The sequence below is a fragment of the Lagopus muta genome, chromosome 4 (assembly GCF_023343835.1).
Source record: "Lagopus muta isolate bLagMut1 chromosome 4, bLagMut1 primary, whole genome shotgun sequence".
Taxonomy (NCBI): Eukaryota; Metazoa; Chordata; class Aves; order Galliformes; family Phasianidae; genus Lagopus; species Lagopus muta.
Genome location: NC_064436.1, coordinates 58,261,903 through 58,286,831, shown reverse-complemented (window position 1 = coordinate 58,286,831; position 24,929 = coordinate 58,261,903). Strand labels below are relative to the sequence as shown.

Sequence of the window (24,929 nt, the reverse complement as noted above, 5' to 3'; positions counted from 1 at the left end):
TTTATGAATGATCCTTTCTTTTTTATATCCCCCTCAACTGTGCTAAAGATGAGACACTCAAAAAACTGCTGCCAGGAAATGCAGAAAGACTTCTGTTGGTTATTTATTGCTGCTTTTTCCTTAAATTATTTGTTGTAATGGCTAATGCATATAATTCTCACAGACCTCTCACAAAACCATTTTATGCATTCTTAAGAACATACCTGAAATATTACAATCTTGCTTTCAAATTGCTTGTTGAGCACTTTTAAAACCAGTCATTTTCCTTACAATAAAATTTACATTGTGTTGACAAAAGAACACACTTTAGACTTATGAACAAGTCTTAAACACATATTCACTAGCCCAAAAGATATTCTCCTAAATGCAGATTTTAAATCTACAAATTTCCCAATTATTAACTAACTTTCCAAAATTTTGGAAAATCATGCAAAACAACCTAATAAGTCAATCTGTTGCTGAACTCAGTTTCTGTCAGCTCTAGGTCTGACATCTCAGAGTCTTTAGTGAAGCTGAATGTCCACCTGTTAGTTCCTAAAACACTTTTGAATGTGAAAGGTAAAAACTGCAGGTGATATCTCTGAGGATTCTGTCCTGAGCTACACTCTCAGGAGGTGAAAGATAATTCCTGTGTGATGGAAGTTCTTTTCCTGTCTGGCAGGGAGGAGATGAACCAGAGAGCCACCTTCACACCACCTAAGTTACTTAAATTTGTGTCACTACTGACAGTAGTTTGTACCCATTCATTCATAGCAAAAGGAGTAAAGACACAGAGGTGTTAGATAGACTTCTTCAACTTCCATTTCTGTACTTCCCTTTAGAAACCAAGTGCAATTCAGCCCTTGTAAACTGATGAAGCATGTTAAAAAGCCTTGAATTCAGAAAAAGATTCTAAAAATTCTGTACAAATAGTAAGATGCATTTTATTACTCTCAACCGTGTGACAGCTGAAAAATTTAATATCAAAACATTTAGTATCTGATGATTAAAGAAAAAAATTAATTTGTCATACCTCTCTCCTGTATAGTATATTTACATGGAGGCTGTACAAAATCTTTTCTCACTTTCTTATCTGCCCAATAAAAATTCCTCTATTCCTCCGGAGTTTTAAAAGTTCTGCCTGTATGTCATTTCTATTTTAAGTAAACCAGCAGAACTTTGATTAAACAAGCAATGATTCAAGGCAAGCAGAAAGAATAAGACTGTTTAAAAATAATAAATCAACCGGAAACATGCAGGCATGTTTTATGGATTAATATTTGCGATATGTTAATTGATGTACTCTCTCATGGATTTCAAGAACACACAGATTATTCTATCTAAAATGAAAGCATGTGTCATTATCTCCAAGAATTCCCAGAAGCTCAGTAACGGTGCTTAATGACAGCATAGTGTGAAGCAGCTGTGAATAGGTATTTAATACTATCACTCTAGGCTGACAGTGTAACAAGAATTAGCTGGATCTGAATATGTCCAAAATATTTTCTGTTTATTTTTAGGAGCTACTACTACTACTAATAATAAACAAAAACCTGTGATCTCTCATCTCACATCTTGGCACAGCATAGACTTTATCATGCGTGGTTTTCAAGCTGCAGAAATAACTCGTCTTACTCGTTTACCTCTTGCTGACACAAGCATGTGTGTTACATTATTAAACCTGTTGTCTCACCTGACTGGTCTGTAAGACAGAATTCACTTGCAGCCTTGCGAAATATATTTTGCCTCAGAGGTGAAGACTTCTCCACTTGGCTGCGTGTAAAATATGTGCTAGAAAGCATGCACGGTGTCTCAGACTGCATATCTGCTTTTTTCCTTGTGCTGCCATGCTGCTTGCACTATCTACCAAATACTGACGGCCTTCCTAAGGTCAAGCAAGTGTCATGGAAAATGGAAAAGAGCAAGCTTAGAGTTGGCAGGTGCTTCTTTCTGAACTATTTCTCCAAGGAATTATCTCTCTACCTAAAATCTTCCTTCTGTTCGCTGCTTTATGCCTCTTGTATGCTGTTGATGGTTGTGCGCAGTGCATCATGGTGATGGGAGCAGTATGGAGCTTTCCAGGGAACTGAGGAAGGGCCAAGGAGATTGCACAGAGCAATGGTCCTCATACCTCAGAGAACTGAAACTATAGGTGGAGAGGAGGACGGGGCAAGGATAGTAGCACATTGCTTGCGGCACATAGTGTCATTGACTGTGCCTACCCTGCATTTTCAAGGAGCTATATAGCACTTCAAGTACTAGTGAGAAAATGCAAAAGGTGTTTCAAAGATAGAAAAATGAATGTTGCTGGAGATACATGAATGATGAATAGTGTTATTCTCCTGACCACTAATTTACTTGTTTAAGGTAACCCTTTGCCTTAGTTCTTAGAATTTACTTAGTTCTTACTCTTGAGCTTACACAAGGTTCACGTAAATCTTTACAAGCTGACTTCTATGTCCCCTTCATTTCACGTAGCATAGAAAAATGAAACGAAGAACAAAAACAGTTTGCTTTCTTACTAAGTGCACTAAAAGAAATGAGGAGACTGACTATGCATATTGATTAGTAAAAGCTCCTCTAAGACATGGCAAGATAACATGAAAGGATAGATGAAAATCCAAGCGTGTAATTTTCCTTGTTTTAATGGAAACCTGGAGATGTATTAATCTACTAGCACTGACAGGTGAGCATTTTCCCATGTGTAGCGGAAATGCAAAGTCAGGGCTTGAAGCAGTGATTGAGCACCTGGTGAGAAGGCAGGGCCAATCCAGGGGAGCTCAGGTGCATGCAATGAACCTGATGACTGGAAGGGGAAGAGCCAGGACCAACCCCTTTTCAGACCTCATTTAAGGGCTGGTATTGGAGGTAAGGGTATTTTGCTGGAGGTCCCTGCATGCCTGAGGTGTTCTAAAGGTATGTAGATTCTTTTATTTGCTTTTGTGCCTATAGCTGTTTCATTTGAGCAAGTTTTCACGTGATGCAGCTTAGGACCTTGCTACTCTACTATTATTGTTGTGCCTTCCATTGTGTTATAGTGTTACATCTTGTATACTGACTATGTTTTGTTTTTTTTTTTTTTTTTTTCTTGTTTAAGTTGTTAGTGAAGGAATTAAGTGCTGTTATGTTCTGTTTTTTGGTTGCTTCTCCACTGCTCTGGGCTGGTGGAATGTAGTTAGGGCTGGTACAATCCTGCTGTGATCAGAACTGCAGAGGGGGAAAAAAAAACCTGTCACAGGTGGTTGTTTCCCACTTGTATTTTCTTCATTCTGCTACCTGTGCTGGGAGGAAAGATAACGTGCAGTTTTTCACTAACCTGTTGGCAGGATAACTTCATATATTTTCTAGTGATAAACCCACTCCATAGTAGGCAAATACTCTATACTGAGGCTTGCATGTGTGTCAGGTTGGATTCAGTTCCTGGAACACAGGGTTCTTATTGGAAATTGGGTCCTTAGAAGTATATAGAAATAAGGAAGCATGTTCCTGTCTTACTTTAAATAAATGTGAGCTGAATTTTTGATTAGCACTAGAGAAGATGTATCTTTAGCCCTTCGCATCACTTGGTTAATTTTGGTTGTGATGACCAATGTACTAGTAAATCCAAAGTTCTTATATGACTTTCTTCAGCTTTCTTACTGTCCTTCATCATGGTAATGATTTCATGCTATTCAAAGTGTAATAGCGAGGTCTAATTCTCCTATGAGCCTGTTTCAGGCCATTCAGACAGTGACCTGGAAGAAAGCTGTTTCCAAAACCTTCCCTGCTATTCTCTGTGGTATAGGATTTGACTGTAATACCCCAGCAGGCTATGACACTACAATGCCATTGGTAGCAAGTGAGAAGAGGGTGCACTTGAAAACCTGTCCAGGCACTGTTCTTTTAGATAGCCATTGCTGTTTCTTTTCACTTGAATGAAATCCACAGTGAGCAGTGGTGCTTGTATTTCTCTGTCTTGGGATATGATTCTCTGTACTTTCTGATGTGCTATTTAGAATTAGTTTTCTCTTTTCTATATCATTTTCATAGATGTAAGATGGAATTTTCCATTGTGGCCAAGAGTATGTGAATACAATGTTTAGAGACCTCTGACTATTTTCCCTCTATCTTGTTTTTTTTCTACCTGAGTTTACCAAAGGTTAGCATGTTAAGACTGAAGACAGAAGAAACAAGCAGCTCTATAAATCTGGAAAGAAAATAATTTTGTTGCTGCTGTCCAAAGAGGTTCATTACGTAAACATTGCTTTGCAGGACCACTGAGCATAAAGCCAATGGAAAACTGATATTCTAGGAGCTACCCTACAAGACAGTGCAGAGTGAAATGCTTGAAGTTATAGTGTATGTTTTGGCTGTGGGAAGCAGCCTTTCATGCTGTGTGAATGGGAGCTATTAGAGGTGTTGATTGTTTAAAAAAAAAAAAAGTTGTAAATAATAGGCTAGCAGTAAGCCAAAATTTAGGAGACTCCTCACTGAGAGAAAAGCTGGGGAATAATAAAAAAAAAATTGAGTGATTTTTTTTTTTTTTTTTTTTCTTTTATCCTTATGGATAGGAGGGAATCTAGGGAAGTGGCTGAAGTTCAGTATGCTTCCTTGTCTTTTCTGAGTCTTGTCCATGTTTGCCTTGTTTCTTTCCTTTTTTTCTCCTGGGCTTCGTTTCCTTTTCTTTCTTCTCCTTCTTCCTTCAACTTCTAACTCAGCTTTCAGTTTGCATTTGGCCAGCTGTACTTTTTTGCATTTCCAAATGTGGCAATCTCCCAGGAAATACTGTATGTTGTGTTCTTAGTGCTGGCAAGGAACTTACTCAGTGTTTGCTTGCAGAAGTATCAGCTCCAAATGGTCAAGATTTGAATAAGTTTCCATTTTTAACTTGCTCCTAGTCTAATGAGTACTGATTGTACTGGGCAGATCACCAGCTCACTGACTGTGCTCTTTGTCAAGTATCGAGGATAGTGGGGCTACTTCAGAAGATAATAGACAGGAAGGCAAACTTAACAAGCCAGACAGCAACAATGCTTTCACCATCAGTGTGCAGTTCCACATGTCCAAACAGCTTGAGCAAAGCAGGACTGATGAGAGCAATGAGCTCTGAGTAATACAGAGGTCACCTAACAAAGGCAAAATGGCTGTTGGTTATATCTTCATAAAGGAAAAGTGGAAAGGCAGCATAGTGATGTGGGATCATGTAGTTACTCACAGCTGCTGCTCAGGATGGTGCAGAATGAGACATTCAACCTGAGAAATTGATACTTAAATTTCTAATATTTTGCAATTTTAGGAAGGCTCTAGGATGAATTGAGAAAGCAGTCAGCTATACTACTACACTGAACAGCTTTAGTGACTTGCTTTAATTGACTTTAGAGTTGTGCTATAGCTGGGGTAGATTGCAAGGAATAGTATGTTTGTGAAATTATTCACAAGCGCTGACAACTTTCTGTCTTTAAATCATTGCTTTTGCTAAGAAGTTTGGGCAGATTTCTTGGCTACTGACAAAGATATAGAGCATCTCTGAACACCTTGCCAGTCTGTGGCACTTTCTGAACATTTGGAGAACTGTCTTAATAATAGGAACCTAAATAATTCATGTGCAAATTATGACACTGCACCAACATTTGGGTAAGCAGTTACTGACAAAAAATGGCAGAACAGCTCTCTGTTCCCTGCTGTCTACCTGTAATTAGAGTTGAGTAAGAAATAGCTCTGGGTTTCAGAGGAAATGATGATATTTTTTGCTATTTTTTGCTCTCCATTTAAGAACAATGGAGAACACTTTCTGTGCTTACTAACCAAAATCATTTAAAAGTAATATTGCTGTTCTATAATAATGAGCATATTTATATGTGCCTGAGATCCTGTTTAAGGCTACTTAGCATGCAGAAGAGTATCTTAAAATAATTAAGAGGAACACTGTGTTTCTCGAATGAAGATGGTAGTGAGAAACTGATGTGTTTATCTAATTGAGACTATCTACTTGCTTAGGGTGGCATTTGACTGTGATGTATGAGTTTAGGGGGTGACTTTATAATAACTGGGATAGTTAACTACTGGAAAGCTTTCCTAGAGCTTGAAGTAGATTGTCTGTTATTTCAAAGCCTATAAAAAGATATCCTAAACTATAGTCTGTGGAATTAACAAATCCAGGGAGAGAATGGCTGATGTTATATCTGATTCTACATATATTCCCTTCTATTCTTGGTGCTGTGAGTCAAAAATTTTTCTGCAAAAATGTACTGATGTTGTTCAGCAGAAATGAATTGTAGGATGAACTGCTATGCCTGAAGGAAATGCAAGCACACAGAACTAAGATGAGTAAGAAAATATTAATACTGGAGCGTCAGAACACCAAGTTTGCTCTTGGTAAAAGATTTTTTCGTCCGCCGGTGCTTTCAAGAAGGAGTATGCTCTGAACTTTCACAAGATTTTTATAAGCTTAGAGCAAGAATAATCTAGAATCTGTTACTTGCTTGATTAAATATGTTGTATGAAGTTATGGTCTGAGCGTATTCTGTTCTATCAGTATTCTGATAGCAAAAAATGTTTGTCATGAATCTGATGATCCAATTAAATTTACATCAGAGGTCTTTAGAACCAGGACTTCATTGTATGAGATGTTGCTGAAAAGAGCTGGCTCAAATAAAGATGTCTAATCCTTCCTTAACACTGGCCTTCAGTACAGCAACTGATAATGGCATGCAGATACTAATGTTGGAGATAAAACTGATAACACTGAGGAGTAAGGCAAAATAAACCTAGCATAGAGTTGTTTGGGGTTCTTCTTTATGAGCTCATCTTGCACCAGTACTTTGGTAGGGGAAGCATGAAGGCTTAGAGGAGATAAGGAAGTCAGGGTAAATGTGATTATGTATACCTTGGAGCTCAGTATTATTGTTTGATGTCTCAAGGATTCTTTTGAAGTTGTGGAGGATCTCATACTTTCCTGAGGAGCAGCCCAAGCATATGTCTAGACTGATAGCTCTGATTTGTTTTCCCAGGTGCTTGTACAGGTTTGAGTTGTTGTAAAACGGAGGAAATTTTGTGAAATATTGAATACCTTTTGAGCTGCATTCTGATTTTTTTTGTTGTTGTTGCTGCTTCTAAAAATTTCATTTTTGCCAGTGAAACTAGAAGAGCTAATATCTTGTGTCTTGGATGAAGACTTAAGGGCAGTATTTCATATCTGTTTGATTCATACAAAGGAACAGCTTTGATTTTAGCTAATACAGACATACATAACAGATCAAAGTAGAAAAGAACTTTGAAAGTCAACATTTAAAAACAAAAATAAAGCAAACAAACAAACAAAACAGTAGAAGACTCTCTGTTCTCCTGTATCTACAGGAATAAAAATAATAGATGCTAGTAAATAATTTATAGATGTGTAAAGACAGTACTTAACAAGACAAAACTGGAAAGACATATCATGGTTGCTTATTGGTTATGCTGTTATGCTTTTTTGGTGTATTTTGCATGCATAAATAGCCTATTATTAGTTTGATGGCAAGCTATAGTATTTGTGGCATTCCTCTTAAATTTCAACAATATTTTGAAGGTCCAAATGGTACATTTTTTCATCTTCTGCAATATTCCTATTTGTCACACTTAAGTGGCTTAAGATGGCAATATCAACCTAAGTATTGAACTAGCAAGAGAGCTTAATGTGTAGATTATGCATGCAGTTGTAGAGATTGTAAAAAGGATGGATAAATTTTGAATATATTCATTTTTTTTGAGTATATTCTTTACCTTATTACTAAAGAGAAAGATTCAAAGCGCAGGTACAAAAAAAAATTTGGATGATCTCTGCAAGCAGAGGCAGTTAATATGGAGAGGGTACAAATCCCATCATACATTTATGTGAATAATAAATAAAAGGTAATGGCCTATTTTCACAAATACACTTTAAGAACAAAGAATGGTTTATTAGGTTTACCTTGTTCTGTCATTATGGCTTTCTTTTGTGAGGGCCATTCAAGCATGTAAGCACTGGCAGCTTTATAAAAGATAGTAAAGTTTATTAGTATAATAATAGGTAGTGAATAATACTTGAGAAATAGCAAGTAGGCTGTAAAAATAGGATAAGGTCAAAGCTGTGTTATCAAAAGCTATTTTGGCTTCTTTAAAGGAGAAGTGGACTCTTGTCCAGTTCTTTTACCTAGAACTGTACTGAACAGGTGAAAAATGTGAAAACCGTAGTAAATTAAAGCCAGTAAAAGAGATGACACTTGAATGATTATCTCTTAGATGTTTGCTGGTGACTCTGTTTCTCTGTTTCAAGACTGTTTTGTATATACCTAAAAGTAGTCTACAAATTTCTAATTTTTCTGGGGGCTGGAGAGAGCACTGACACATTGAAAATATACAGTAGCTTTGTTATACTGGCATGCTTTCCTCTTCAGTGTTTTATATTCTATCATCTAATCTCTTGCTCATTGTTAAGCAAGTTCACTTCTCTCAATGAACATCGTATGGTAAGATGGGGGTACTTCTGTACTTCTTTATTTTTCTATGTGTGTGGTGAGGTGATTTTGAAGCTAGCATTATCTCCATCCAGTGGATAATCACATGGTTCTAGATAGGTGGCATAAACTCTGAACATTTATTCATCAGTGGCAAACTAAAGTAGTCTTTATTTTAATCAGTTTGTAAAAAAATTTTTCTTGGCCTAGCAGTACTTTAGGAAATACCTGTGAAACACAGTGCAAAAAGTCATATACACATGAAAATAATATTGGCTTCCATAGCAACATCCAAACTGGATAAGTTACCAAATTGAGGCCCATGACCACAGGGTTGATGAGTGTGTTTATGGTGAAGAAAACAAATGAAGCTATTTATAATGCTAATAATGAATTTACTCATGTTCCTTTGAACTGAATTAAAAAATATATGGGAAACAAGTAAACCAATCTCAAAGAATCTCTTTCTGAAGGGGGAGGCATATAGGAAACTTGAGAGATCAGGATTAGGGTGGTCTTCCTCACCATTGTGTGGAGGACCCAGAAAAACAGGTAGCAATAATAATCTCTTTTCTCTGAGACTGACTGTTGTGTCTTGTTTACAATAGTTTATTTTCCCCCATGCTATGGTACTGGCTGGATAGACTTTAAATATAAACTTTTGATATCATTTTCCCCTTCATAACTTCTGAAATGATTTTCATTGCACCTATGAACAGGTAATGATTTTCTCGCACCAGTGAGCTTCACTTTTGTAGTATGGGCTATCGCTTTTCCTATTGCATACATCTTTTTGTTGTGGACACGTTATTAAAAGCATGAAAAAAATGCTAAGTGAAAAAGCAGTGATTTTGTTGAATCAGTAACTAAATATCAAAACCATATAGTTAAAGCCATAAAAGAATTTTGTGCACTTAGGAGAACAGAGGAGAAGTCATGATAATGGTAACCATCTTGTCTCACATATCCACTGAGAAATAAAGAGATGGAATAGTGAGATCCTTTCTCTAGCCATCAACAGCAAATTCAGCTTTTCTTGGCCTGATTCTTCCTACAGAAGATGTATACCAGTTGAGGTGTATGACAGTGCTGCATCTTGAAATAGGAGCCTCTTTTTTCCTGTTATCATTGTTTCATAGCAAATAGAGTTTTGCTTGAGTTTGCTTTTTAATACCTCAATAAATACATAAATGTCTTTCTCAGAAATAATAGAATGTCATCTTGCTGGGAGATTTATTCAGGTGAAGAATAAAAATACCACCAAAGCCAAATAGATCTTTGATATAGTAGAAGCCAAATGAACTTAATCCTACATTTTAATCTTATTTTGATGAGTACTCCTAGTAAAATGGCTATGCTGAAAGAACATTGAGTTTTCTAGTGGCAGTGTATAAATATACATTAAAAATATATGGAAATGTATAATGAAAACAACTAGATTTGAACCCGTTTCATTAGTAGCCCAGCTCATGGGAACATTTGACCTAGATCTGCCTACTAATAGACAAACTTCATAATGATTTGGGAGATATTTTCATAATAGATGAAGTTCACTTCTGTACTAAGGCCTGAATACTACCTATATCCTTCTTAAACAATATTTGATTCAATTGCTGCCCTCAGGCTTACTTCTTGAAATGGAATGACCTGAATCTGCTTGAAAAGTTTTCATTTTTAAAAATTATTTTCATAAAGATAATATAAACTTTCCTTAGAGTGTACATAGAATTTATAATATATTGGGACTGGGAATGAGGAAAATCTTCAACAGATGTTTAGAGATTCATGTAAACACAGCCTTTTCAGTCAAACCATGTTCCAAACTGGAGGCAAAAAAATCTGTTGTGTAGATTTGAATGAATAAGATATGCACTGAAACAAGTGCAAGGCTGTTTATCACCACTGGAGAGATGTTTGTCTTGGTGGAAATTCGCTCTGAAGTAGAAAATCAGGTAGGTAGATGCACTCTAACTATCATAATAGCACTTTGGGAAGTAGGTTTAGATGATAAACACTTCTGAAACAGCTCATTTAAAATTCTTCTTCTGACTTCTTTGTTTGTGAGAGCAACACATTGTCTACATGCAGGCTGACTGACTGGCACTTAGGGCCAGGTTTGCTAATAAAATAAATGATAATGAAAAATGTACAGTCAAGTGGCACAAATCATAGCCTTGGGAGAGGGCTTCTGTTGTGTGTACTGGCACCAGAGCACTGCATAATGACTCCAAAATTTGCAAAATGGGGTAATTTCATTACTGGCATCTTTAAAATGATTTTAAATAATGCTCATGTAGTGAGTTAATGGATATCTGGCTTCATGGATCAAAGACAAAATTCTTAGTGGCAGCAGAACTGGTTTCCTCAAAGGAATGAGTTGAAATCAATACATCAGGGGCTGGAGGAGTGGGATATGTACAATGGGCTCCATTCTGAACAATCTTACTCTTTGGAAACAGAGCCTACTAGGGTTATTTCTTTGCTCTATTAAAGGCAATTGCATAATGTGCAGAATCCATATTGTATTTTAGAGGATATCATGGGGAACAAACAAGCTAATGAAAACTCCATCCCAAATATTTGAGTGTGGGCAGGGAAAAGAATGAAGTTTTAAAAAGGAAGGGTGCCTAATTCTAAGTGAGATTTGGAAATAGCTGGATAGTTGGTGGGATGAAAAGATAAGAAGGCTAGTTTAGAAATGTGCATGTGCGTTATAGAGCTCTAATCCCAAAAGTGGCTTCCATAGCAGTCCAAACAAGCGAGAAGTTTGTATACACGTAAGTGAATATTATGAATGAAGATACATAGTGTTAAAGTGAAAGATAAATATTTCAAACATCATGGAATACTTTCTTCATCTGTAAGCTGTATTGCAACTACCTGGTGATCTGCACTGGCTGCAGTTTTGTTTGCTCTTGTGTTTATGGTATTTTCATTAATAAAAGAAAAATAACATGGCTTGCCAAGCAAGTCACTTAAAGTATAGGCCTGTACTTTCTTTCTCATTGTTAAAACAGAAATTCTCAGATTTGCAAACCGTCAAGCACGTGTTAAGAGCTGCTTTCTTCTGAGATCCAGGTACTCCTTGATGAAGGACCTGGGAAGATCTGTTTGTTTTCTTGCAGTAGTAGAACAATTTAGAATGAAAGGGGTCATCTAGTTCTTTTGGAAGAAGTCTTATCTAATCAGTTTTCTCAAGTTTGTCTACCCATGTTCTGAATGTCTAGCAGTATGGAGGTTACACATTGTTTTGTGGGCAAGCTGGTTTAGTATTTGACCACTCTTCTGATGGCAAAGCTCTCTTTGATACGTAAATAGAATTTCCTGTTTCCCGGAATGTTTTCTGATCAATGGGTACTTAGACAGTAATTTGAAGTAATTTTCAGCCAAAGCTTGGAAGTAGTGAGCAGGAGCATGGGCAGAAAGTGTATTCTGCAGCTTTTTTCTCTGCTTTTACAGCAGTTCCTTGGCACTGCTTAATTTAATAATACAGACCTGCCTGAGGTTCCCAGGTATGTGTGTGTTCCCAAGTTGTGTTCTCAGGAACATAACTTAAATGTATCTACTGTTACAATGCCAGAACATTCCCTGGCAAGTTTTTGGCCCAGACATATTTATTCTCCCAAATATTTGTCAGGAGCTAGCTGTTCAGAGGGCAGTTTAGGCTGTGGAACCTTATCGATAGCTAATTAAGATACTGTTACCCAGCTATAAAATGGTGTTTAGTGGCAGGAACAAAGGCAATTCTGTGTCAGGTGACCTCAGTGCTAGTGACTGGTCCCACATACAGTTAATTTGTTAGTGGGGATTGAATTAGACTTGGCCGTGTTACAGCAACTCCAGGTAGCTTCAGTCCAGTGACAGCAATTTGCTGAAACTGAACTGAAGCATGCAAGAGTTAGGACTAATGTTGAATGGGCAAGACTAGGAAAGTAAGAAAATCATATTAAAAATTTTGTGGTTGTCTTCTATTGTCCATTTTTCTTACAGTAAACTGTCTTTTAAAGTGGATTAGAGGAAAAGAAAAGAAAAATGTAAGCAGATGAATGTAGATGTTGTGTTCCCAGGATTTTAGGATGATCAAATATAGTTTTTCCTTATTATCAGCTTGTTAGCCATTAGTTCATATTGGTTTTGTATTTAAATCCAAATTCATGGGAATTCATACTAATGTCAGTCAGGCTTTTTTCTCATAATGCTGAAGAGAAAAATAATCTGTGCCTGATTTTCTTTTTTTTTCTGATTGCATTTATCTTATATTTCAGTATTGAGACTAATTGAGTGTTCTACAAACCAGGCTCTGGTTGTGAAACCATATCATATACAGTTTGTAGAGAATTATGGAAAATATTATGAGAACAAAATATCAACCAGATATCAGAGCTAACTTGGTGTTCAGCATTATGATCTGATCCAAACTCCGGATCTGATTTGATGGCCCATCTTTGAGAAGGAGGCTGGAGAGGATGCCTCCTGAAGTCCCTTCCAGCCTGAGTGATTTTTGATTATGATAATTATTAGTTACACTAAGGCTCTCACAAAGAATATCACAAAATAAAATGGCCTATCAGTCAGGGGTTGATTTTTATAAGCTATCTTCAACTGCAAAATTCTCTCAACTCCTACTGATTTTGACAGAAGCTGAGATAATTCAGCAAGATGTGGGATAAACATAAAGCAGTAGACATTTAAGTCACACTCCTTCTAATTTCAGAGTGGGTCCAAAGTTACATTAAGTGTTAATGAAACATCAAACTTTCCAACTAAGGATTTCACTAAAAGTTCCAGTTGTAATAAATGGAGAATGTTGCTGAGACTGATTAAGGAAAAGGAGTAAATGATGGGATAGCAATTTAATTTTCCATGAATCAACAAGCTGGGGAAGTAATGGGGTAGTATAGAGCACAGCTAAACAAAATGTTGGTGTGATGGGTAATGGGCTACTTGTTTACCGTGAACAAACCCAAGCTTTTCAGTATTTGCTAGACCCCAAGACTTGCTGTGTTCCTGATAGATGTTTCTGCACGTTCACTAAAGCATTAGAAATGCCTCCAAGTGAAGGAAGTTCCTCCCTTTCATTCCCTCCCTCCCCCTGAATCCTGTACCCTTGCTCAAATGCTCTGTTTGCTACTTTATGTTGGGTCTGCTTAGATCACAGCTGACAGCTCCAGGCTGGGACATGAGCAGAACTGCTGTTTTACTGGTGCCAGATGCTGGGCTTTCCCCTTAACAGTGTTGACCTGCCTGGCAGTACATTGTGTAGTATATGCCATGCCCAATTGGAACTCTTCTCAAGTTGCTTCCCTTTGCAGGATAGAAGGGTGAGTGTGGTTCTGCTTTACACCCCATTGGAGATCACTGTTCTGCAACTGAGCCTTAGAAGTTGGGCAGGAGGGGTGATACAGTGATGTGAGGAGAGTGGAGACTAGCATTAACCTTTATTTCTGGTATCATAAAGGATGTTCTAGTGTATGCGGAATTGCTAGGTGTTGTGAATGGCCTTATCTGCCAACTTTGGTAAGTTTTGCTGAGTTACTGCAGATGTTTTGTTTATTTGTTTGAATCTGTGGTGTTGTGCTATCTCACTATAAGAAAAATAATTCAAGCAAAGCGGGATGCATGAAAAGTACATTTACAACTATGTATCAAGTTAGGTGAAAAGACTGAATGGCTGAGACCTGAGATCAATGGAAGGAGACTAGTCTAATTTAAACCTCTATTAATGTTCTGAGAACTTGTAGCCTCTTAATGAAACATCTAGGGAATAAATTAAAAGTGATAGGAGAAAAGGGTGGAAAGAAATAGTCTTCCTCCTACAATAAGGTTCATCCGGGACACTGCTAGCTAAAACCTCCAGGAACGTATGGGAATATATCTAGTCAGTTCAAGAAAATTGAAAAAATTAAGAAACATTGATCCTCAACTAACTTGAGAAGGGAAAGAATTGCAAATCAGATCTGACTTCTCAAATAGATTAGAGTGAAAAACAAACAATCTTACTGTGTTAATCCACTTGCTAGGTAAAACTCTACCAGCTGTATAATGTTTTGTGCTTTCAGGTTGTCAGATTGATTTATTTTATGTATAATCCTAGTAATTCTATTCATCCACCCCTACTTCCTTCACCCCCTGCCACTCTTCATTCTAATTTTCACAAAGGTAGGACACTTCTCAGAGGCTTGGATTTCAGGCAGATTTCTTTTCCTGAAGTCATTATTTCTTTAATTTCATTCCTGAGATTTTTTTCAGGGAAGTATATCTAAATTTGTAATGTTGCATGCAGTGTTCTGTTTGCTGAAGGCAATCATTCTTGTGATAAATTTGTATGTGTGGGATGAAAATATGCACATCAGCTTCATCAAGTATTCCATTAAAATTGGGCCACAGAGCTCAGAGATGCACAGCAAGGTGTGGTGGTGAATTTATGTTGAATTGCACAAATATTTGGGTTTAGATGCGTGTTGGCAAGCAATCAATTATTTTTATAGACTGAAAGGTTCTATGTACCAAAGAAATAGGGAAAAGTCTCTGCTCTCAACAGACTGTGGGGAAATATACAGTGAGCCTGCTAAAGTGGAAATGGTTTTGTAACCAGACCTCAGGCTGAAAGGTGCTAAAGGGCAACAATGCTGTTTTGCAGTAACTCATGAGCTTGCAGAACTTGTTTACATCCCATGTTAGAATCAACTCAAATCTTTTATTTTTATTTTTTTAGAAGGGAATAGTACTTAACTTTTCTTAGTTTAGTTTTTTATTTTGAATCAGGCAGGTTTGGTTTTGAGTTGTTCCCTCTCTTTTGTGGTAGAGACTTTGGATGATGGAAGTCTTCAGCTGACAACTTTGTTGGACAAACAGATTTATGGGGCTTCTGTTTTCTTAGTGCTCTAGTGGTTCTACTATGTGGGTGGTCAGTTATTAGTTGTACCTTCCCTACATACTTTTTCTTTTCTAGCTGTAACGTCCCTGTTTATTGGAGGGAAGTTGGAGTAGATAAACTTTCAGGGTCTCTTGCAACTCAATTCTATGTGGGTACTCTAAGGAGACTTCAAGTTATCACTTGAAAGAAAGGGATTCTCTTTTGCAGAGATAGCCAATGTGAGAAAAAGTAACAGCTATATTTCCAGAAGGAGATAGGAAGGAAATGACATGCTTTTGCCTGAAAAAATCAAAAAGAAAATTTGGATTTTTCTTTAAAAAATAATTATCCATGCCTTTCTGTGTTTGTAGGTTGGATGTTCAGCTCTACCTGTTAAAAATATGATATGCAGAACTGTCCTAATTTGCAGTCACTGGAGTTCAGTATACTTCTTTGCCTTTCTTGTGTTCTGGTGATGTCTTTTCTTTCTCTGGGTCCCAATTCCTCTTCTTTCTTCTTCCCACTTTCTTCTATCTCTTATCCCACCTTTCATGTTACCTTTAGTGATCTGTATTTTCTTGCATTCCTAAAAGTGGCATTCTCCATGGAAATCTTGTATACTCTGCTCCTAGTGCTGGCAACAAAGAAGGATTTGCTCAAATTCTGCTCACTGAAGCACCGGCTCCACAGGGCCATCAGGATTTGAGTAAATTTCACTTCGCTGCCAGAACTCAGAGCAAAAATGCTGCATCAAGAGAAAACAACAAAAGCTGCAAGCTCTAAAAGGATTTTCTGAACAAGAATTAGTTCAATTTATATGGTGTACCTTATATAATTTCAAATGACACATGATAGCTGCTGGGCTGTTAGGTTCACAATTCCTGTTATTCTTCATCAGCATTGTAGCATCTGTTGCCCTGAGTCTATTTCATAACATTTTATTGTATGAAACAATCCTATTTATGAGATTAGAGCTACAAAAGCCTCTTCTACTGTGCTTTCTCTGTGGCACTAGCTAAGCTAATAGGCAAGTTGGCTTCATTTTTTTCCTCATGTAAATGAACATATGTAATTTCAATACATTAATAATATTCAAAATATATTTAAAGGTCTTGCTGTATCAGCAAATGTGATTGCAGCTGCTATAGATGTGTTAGAAGTGAAATAATCAGCTCTGGTTGCAGTAAAATCTATGGTGTGGCAGCATAGGTATTGTGATTCTGTCTGTAGCCCTGGAAAATACTTTGTAGTGAAAATCTTCCTTAAATAGCTGCAGTGCTATTGATACAGGATAGACTGAGTGGGATGCTGACCTACCTGGGTTACATACATATTGGGCTCTCCTCTAACAAGCACAACCTCTAATTCTGCCTTCTGAATCAGTAATCTTTATTGGGATTAGTCATGTTACTGAGAATATTATTTCTGTTCTGTAAGTGAACAACTGCAGTTACTTCTGGAACAAATGGAATCTCTTGGACAAAAAAGAAAACATTCTCCTCTCATATTTCCCAAGAGTCTTCTCAGACCCTACGTCTACACTGAATTTTAACATATTGCAACTGGGGAGCAAACGACAGTCAAAACAAATTTGTTTTCCTAAACCAGATGAAAATCCATGTGCATAGGTTGCCCTGGAAGTAATGCCATCTATTTATTTCCATGGAAATGGCTACAGATACAAAGAACACAATAACACTATTTGATAGTGTTTTGTAGCTGATAACTTGCTCTTTTTCAACATAGTGACTACCACTAGCTGTGCTTTTTTTTGCCAGCGATGACCAAAAGCCTGTGTGCTGTGCTCATAAAAACTCACATGGCTGTCCAGAATCTGGCTTGTCTTTTGTGTCACTATCACCACTGCTGAAATGCACCCCCCACCACTTCACTGTGCTCACATCCACTGTTTGGTGTCCACAAACATTTGCAAGCATCAATGAATATCAGCGTGCCATTGTTTCCGTGTGGAATAATTCAGTGACACACCTTTGCTTCATATAAACTACTGTGTCAGATGCCATTTTGTCAGTGCCCCTCTGTTGCCTTATTTTGCACAGCAGCAAAATCTAGTGGAATATTGGTGGAAAGGTTCAACCTCTGCTGCCATACCACCAGCATCTGCCTCTGATGCTACAGGCCAACATAAAAAAAAAAACAAAAAAAAAAACAACCACACAACAAAACAGGTGACATTACTTTCAGAGCAGCTCTCATAAAGACTTCTGTGGTACACTAGTATTCATGAGTGACTCTGGCAGATATACAGTCTGCAATAAGACAGTTTTGGAACATGTCATACAGGCAGGAGAAAAAAGTAATTGGCAGAAAGATTCTCTGCAGACTAATGCACAACTATGGCAACAGCTGCTTCAATTTTCAGCTCATTTTTCCATTCACTGCTTCAAGGAAACAGAAGAAATAACCTCTTTTCTTGTGTACTTTCAGTGATATAATTCTGTCATTGTGATAGAAGAAAAATCAGGCTGATCTAACCTAGGAAATGTAATTCTTGAATTACTTAATTCACTGTTTGGAGTTTATAATGAATATGGATGTATTTTTTTCCAACTGTGTGAAACCTGAGAACAAATATGTAGAGTTTTGTAATGATATCTTACGGTATTCATTAGCACATATGTAGTCATGTGCAGATGTGATGACCATGGTAATGTTATTACCTTTTGTAATACAACAGCACATGGGAGATCCTCCATTTTTGCAGGGGGATGACACTCAGCATGCCAATTCAACAAAGGAAATAAGTCCCCTCTAGCAAAAGCTAAAATGCAGAGATGAATGAGATTTCAAAGAAATTAATGACTGCCCCCATTTAATTGTAGGTATAAAGAGGCAAAAAAAAAAAAAAAAAAAAAAAAAATTCCGAAGTATGTTTTAAGCAGAAATTGTGATGGATGCAGAAGAGTGACCCAGAAGTTTAACTCCCCATTCCCTGTACCTGACTTACTGTGGGAATTTTGGATTTCTGTGCTGTTCACAGGATCTTTGAGCAAAGAATGAAAGTGCCTGTGCAACTATCAGACAGGGTTGAATCCTGAAAGATGTGCTACTAATAGAGAAGGGCAGGAGGAGCCCAGAAATAAGCTGCTGAGGAAATGAGGAATGCTACCATAATTTGTGCCTGGACACATACAGTATCATATGAGGTCTCATGCATCAATGCTTGGTCAAGGAAATAATCTGTTAAATGAGTAATGTTGAGATAGGTTTATCTGGAGAAAGATTAATTAGCAAGGCCTGTAGCTGAGAACATAAGCTGACTAATGTAACTTTCAGGAGAAAAAGAACTCCCTCTCTCCCCCTTCCCCCCTTAAAATAAAAATAAAATAAAATAAAAAAAAAAAGGACAAAGAGAATAAACCTTTCCCTTCAGTTCTAGTCCATCTAGAAAAAGTAAAATGGTGTGGAGGTGGTGTTTCTAGGTAGGTAGTGATATCCAGTGATTAGGCTGTCATTTCTACTGCTGCGGGTTGCCCACACAATACTTTTCCCCTTACTAACTATACAGTTTTCACTATGACACAATGTCTTCCTTCCCTTTGGGAATTTCTGCTTGTGATGCTTTTAGCACTGACAGGAGCATGCCTTGATCAGGACAACTGCTCTATGCTAGTTAATATTTAGGTATTGGACAGGCATAGTAATGGATGTCCTAATGCAAATCAAAAGCAACAACAGAAAAGTAGGAAAACGGAGATGATAAAGAGGTGATCCTCAGTCAGTGACACTTGGACTAGTTCTCTTCCAGTTCTCTCTCACTAAGCTGCAGTATTAAATTTCAGCTTCTTGGCTGTGTTGATTCCTGCTGCTCACAGCTGCAAAGATCTGTAATAGACATTTTGTCCAGAAGGGTCAGCAGAACTTTGGCAAAGCTGTTATCGAGCAGTCTGTAAAGGAGTCATGTACTTTTGGTCTCATTGTGCTGACACAATGCTTGTATTCCGTATGTGCCATGCGAGGCCTGAAACCTTTTGAGATGAGTCCAGCAGGTGGACAAAATACAGGCAATGTCTAAAGTTTTTTTTAATCTTGTAGAATTAAATGATGCTGGGTGATAACAACCTAAATAGCAGGTATTTAGAACCATGTGAATGCATAGAAAGACACCCACAATTAATACTGCAAATTTACATGAAATAGAAAAATTATTTCCTGCATAATTTATCATTATATAAAATTAATTCTGAAAATAATAATTCTAATAGTCCTGATAGCATTGAAATCCTACTTAGATTTCCCTTGAGATTGATTTCTTCCTTCTTTGCTCAGAATTTGATTTGTTTAGGGCTTCCCATTCCTAATATTTTAGGTTTTTCCATCTTGAAATTTATTCAGTGAGAAATATCCTTACTGCTACAAAAGCCTCAAAATTGTAGATGGAGAATTGGGGAAAATAAAAATAGTAAATTATTGAGCCAGGGAAGTAATCTGCAACACCTATTAAAGCCACTATAAAACAAAGTCTCAATTACATTCCTTACAGAATGGTATCTAGCTTTTTAGCCTAAAAATCCAAACACAGTATTTTTAACAAGTTGAATGGGGTGAAAACATTGTGTTATCTAAAGAGAAGTGATGGATGGAAAGGCTTATTAAGCCATTTTCTATATTCCCTGACAAAAGTTTAATTTTTAACACCCTGTTTTACTCAATTTCACAAGAAGGAACACTTCCACCCATGTAATTGATTAATGGATGCTAATATGAGGGAGTTTTCATTGAGATTTAGCCTAAATTGTCTTTTTACTCTTTTCTCTCTTCATATTCCCCAAACCCATTGCTCTACGTATTCCCTGTGTTACTATGCTAAAAAATTCTCGTTCATCCTCATTACATGCTTTTCATGTTAAAATGTCTCCCTAAGCTAGACTGGAAACTGTTACTGGAATTATGTGATTAAAAGTCATAATAATTTTTATTTCTCCTGTTCTCCTTTTTCCTAAATCTACTCAGCACAATGCCTAGAGGGATGAAAAACACAGAACCAGTCACTACAACCGCTAAGCCACAGCTTTTCCAAAGGTCAATCCAGTGTCCAAGATGAACAGCATGTCACAAAGGATATCTTTTAGCAATCTACACCTTTCTCTCAACACCTTTCCAGGTGCTCATCAACTGTAGGTCTAACATTCAGCCTTCTTGCAACCCTAATCCTACCCTAGACCCACACTGAGCATGCAACCAGTGGCTCCCAGCCTGAAGTTGTCACGGTAGTCCCCTGCTTTTTCAGTCCTTCAGGGTTCCAGCTGCAATTTCATTCCTTCTCCCAGTTTGACAATATACTTAGGTCGTTGCCTTGGCTTATTTTCAGATCATCACTCAACCCTGTGCACGATGAAAGTATTCTTGGAGATTTCTTCCTGTAGCTTAATCCCTTCTCCTTCAGCCTCTTTCCAGCCCTACATGGAGCTCTAACCTCTGTCTTTTCCCCAAGCAAACCTTAGCTTTTTTTCTTGGTGGTGCATAGCAATAGGACAAGGAGTAACGACCTGGGACATAGGGAATTCTGTAATAACATGCAGAAGAAGTTCTTTATGGTAAGAGTAGCAGAGCACTGGAACAGTTTGCCCAGAGAGGTTGTGGAGTCTCCTTCTGTGAAGATATTCAAGACCTGTCTGGACACCTGCCTGTGTGACCAATTGTAGGGAAACCTGCTTTAGTGGGGGGTTGGATTCAATCTCTTGAGGTCCCTTCCAACCCCTGCAATTCTGTGACTTAGTCAAATCATTAGCCCTAGACTGAGCATTAGCCCAAAGTCTCTAGTGATTGTTCAGTTCAAATTTTTCTCAGCCTAATTTTCTGGTTCTGAATGTGACTTAGGGGTCCTAATTCCAACTGTTGTGCTAAGCCTTGTCTCTGTTGCAACTCCTGAATTAAAGTTAATACTGTTCTTTACTTACAGTTGGGAGTAAGAAGAATTCTAGAGCCTAACTCAAACAGAGCTGGAAAGGGGCTGCAAAAGTGAGCAGCAAGTTTCAGAGAAATCGCCTGAGAACATGTTCACCTTGCTGTGGCTAGGATTTTTGGCTAAGTCGCAAACTCTAAGTTCAAGATATGTATTCATGTGAAGGTTTGGATTAGGATTAAATCAGAATTTTGAGACAAGAAAAAATCACAGCCACACCTGAAGAAGCTCCCGGAAGAAAGGCACGTGGAGGGATTCAGGAAATACATGAAAACCTGGAGACAAATTTCATTGAAATCTTTATAGCTTTCATTTGGAATAGCATGATTTTTTTGTGTAGCTGAATATGCCTTTCATTTTGATTGAAAAGCACATCTTAAATGTAAGAGGTATCTCTGCTTGTGTTGTCTTAGATTGCAAGTTATTGCTGTCTCACTAGCAGTCTCCTACTGAAACAAATGGTATACATCAATACATATGTTCCTGACAGAAAAAAAATAATCAATGTAATGGAAGTAGTTTATATCCCAGAAGAGATCTTCCTGTCAGAGAGATTCCAAACCACGGTAATGGACATCTACTGTCTTTACAGAAGCTATATTTCTTGTTGCAGCCTTCATGGCTTTTGCATTTCTTTTTTTTCCCCCTAGTCATCTCTCCTATTGAATGTGCATCTAATCAGGAAGAGGTTTTGCAATACAGTGAGCTGCAGTGCCACCAATAATTAATGCCATTCAACTCTGCAGCCACAATTTTCTGTTTCCTTTCATCTCTAGTAGTTATTTACCCTTGCACAAAGTGAGTATAGCACTAACAAATCAGATTGATTCTCAATTTACATATATACAATGTCATTGCTTGGGAAAACAGTACTTACATGAGTAAATGAACAGTTAAACATCTGATTCATCATTTGCATCTGCAATCATAATAATGACTTGTATAAACTGTGCAATTGTGCATGTATTTTTGTGCATGCACCTGCCTTATGGTTCTCTTCACCTCTTAACGTAAATATATGAAAATTTAGTATCTGTTTTTGTCCCTATTTTTAATCTAAAATATGACACTTCCATTAAACTATATTTCCATTTATTTTGGATTATTCATTCAGTTAATGTACAGTTTGAGGTAATATCTAACAGATTATCACGTCCTTACCAAAAAAACAAAAACAATTTCCTTGGATTTCTCTTGGCCAATTACTGAAGGGGAACAGTGTATGACCATACTGCAAGGCAAAACTAATTGGTGGAGTTGTATTGAAATTGACATAGAACTACATTATTGTATGTGAAATCTGATGACTGGCTATTGCTTAATTGTAAACTGCTCCATAATCTGATAGTTACATATTTAGATGGTAGTAAACCATCAAAAAAACATGGAAATGTTTTCACTCTGTGAGTTGTTTGTGTTAGGGGAAAAAACTACTAGTTTTCCTGGTATTCCAACCTATAGTTTAAGCTACACTTAGTTATGAATACTTGCTGTGATAGAACCTGTGCTTGTGCTACAACGTGGCAAAAACATAGTGCAGTCCAGCTGAAAGGCTTAATTTGGTAGAGATTGTTCAAGTCTTGTAAGGTCTCATTCCAAGTAATGGAGAGGGGATTCCATGTATTCTAGTTTTGCAGTCATAAAACACATTGTCCAGTGGAATGTAAGGAAAGGATGTGTTTTGACTGTCATTTTTACTATATACTTTGGGCCTTTGTGGGGACACAAGCAGAGAGGTATCTTTTAGATAAACGGGGCATTTGAGGTACAGAAAGATTTATAAGTCTCTGAACTGTGCACTGCACAAAACCAATGGACTGTTGAACTCGAGCTCTGGTTCAGCAGTGGGATCAAAGAGTGGTACTAGCTGGTTTTTCTAGTTAGGATTAGTTACGATATCAGGGTCAAACTCAGGGATGACAAAAGTGTAATTGTGTATGGTTTTAAACCATGATCATAAGCATGTACATGTGCAAAATGCTGACTAAATAGAGTCTGTATATCTAGACCTAAGAAATAAAGGTTGGTGGAAGAAACTGACCTTCACAGGGATCTTCTGTATTTTATCTGCTCTGTTATATATGGCAACACAATTGTCAGGATGAATGTTGTGTGCTCTCCCTCATTCTAAGCATGTGTGCCAAATCAATTCAAAGAGAGAAATTTGTTCCAAAAGCTATATCCTTGCTTTTTTTTTTTGTTCTCATGACTGAAAGGCAACTCAAATAACACAGTTTTTTGGACTCATGCAAGGATTACATGGTACATTAACTTTGTTCTTATCCTCTACAGCAGGGTGGATTTAATCCCTTTAGGGGGTATACAAGGGATGCTTTTTGATCTTCATTATTGTTGCTAATAACATCGTCTATAGTAGGTAGATGGCCAGTTTACGATATGTGCATCAAGGTTTCCTTTCCTTGTAGAAATGAAACTTGAAGATCTGTCTCAGATATTTAATTCCTACAAGAGTCCATCAAACTCAGTGTATTCTAATAGTTCTCTGATTCTAGCTGTGCAATTTGTTTTAGTAATTAAATTTACTTTGGATAGATCTAGACTTAAAGCACAGTTCCTCAAAGGGGAGTCCAAGGTAACACCTACCTGTCAGAAACTTCAGTCAGTGTTGATGTCATTGGCCACAATGACAAAACTCTAGTTAATCACGTTTTCTGTCACATAATAGATGTAGTGTCCTTTTAAGCTCATGTATTTACTTTAATTGTCGTAACAAGTTATTCAATTTTTCATAAAAAGATGTCAAAACTGAATACTAATAGTATATTTTTGCAGATGAAATTGAATATGAACGCTACTTGAATTACACTATGTACTGCTTTCTTTTACTGAATAAACAAATTAATTCAATATGATCTATACTTCTAATGTCTTACCATTAAGGATTGAGACATACATAATTCTGTTGACTTTTCTAGTTTACAATTAATTGTAAAGTGGGAAAAAGTCCATTCTCAGCCAAAAAAATAAAATAAAATTACACTGATATGTAGACTTTCCTCTATGCAGTGACAAATCAGAAGAGTAATAATTGTTTCCTTTGGGAATATAAACTCTTGCTGAGATATGGAGCAAGCCTCAAGAAAGCTGACAGGACAAACTGTGAAATACTGTGGCTTCTTATATAAATGGAAAAGTCTGAAGGACATGCTTAAGGATTACATGAATATTAGAAGACTCAATAAAGATGTGCTCAGCTGGCTTGCATAGAACATAGACTGGGGACATGGATATTCCTCCCTAAAGGGGGGAAAAAAAAAACATTATTTTAAATAAGAAAAATTATATATCTGTTCACTGTAATGCACAGAATGCACTTTTCAGTCAACTGGAAAAAGTGTTAGTGGTTTGGACAATGAACCGATACACAGAGTCTGTTCTAAGTCCAAGATAAATTGGTGTCTTATCAGGTCTTTAGCAGTTCATGTCTCAGTGTCTTCAGTTTCAAAGAAAGAAAGAATATGTTGTAAAGTTTTCTAGATCCAGTGAAAGGAAGAAAGCTAGCCTTGAGATAAGTCTTTGTGTGTAGTTCTTAACATTTTGTTTTATTATCAAGAACAGCTTGACAAAATGCTTATTGAGATGGTTCTTTTAAAGCAAAGGAATGTTATCCTTCCTGAGTCCCCAGCAATACAAGGCATTTTATAACATTAAACTGAAGACTGTTTTTATTTCACGTGTAATTTTCCAGATCTCA

The 24,929-nt window shown here is 37.1% G+C and overlaps 1 long non-coding RNA gene across 1 annotated transcript; it reads left to right on the top strand.

Moving 5' to 3' along the window:
- The first annotated feature begins 2,800 nt into the window (after positions 1-2,800).
- LOC125692068 (uncharacterized) lies at positions 2,801-23,266 on the top strand. Its single transcript, XR_007376433.1, has 2 exons — positions 2,801-2,895; positions 21,212-23,266. It is a non-coding gene; the product is annotated as an uncharacterized LOC125692068 (long non-coding RNA).
- The last annotated feature ends 1,663 nt before the right edge of the window (positions 23,267-24,929 follow it).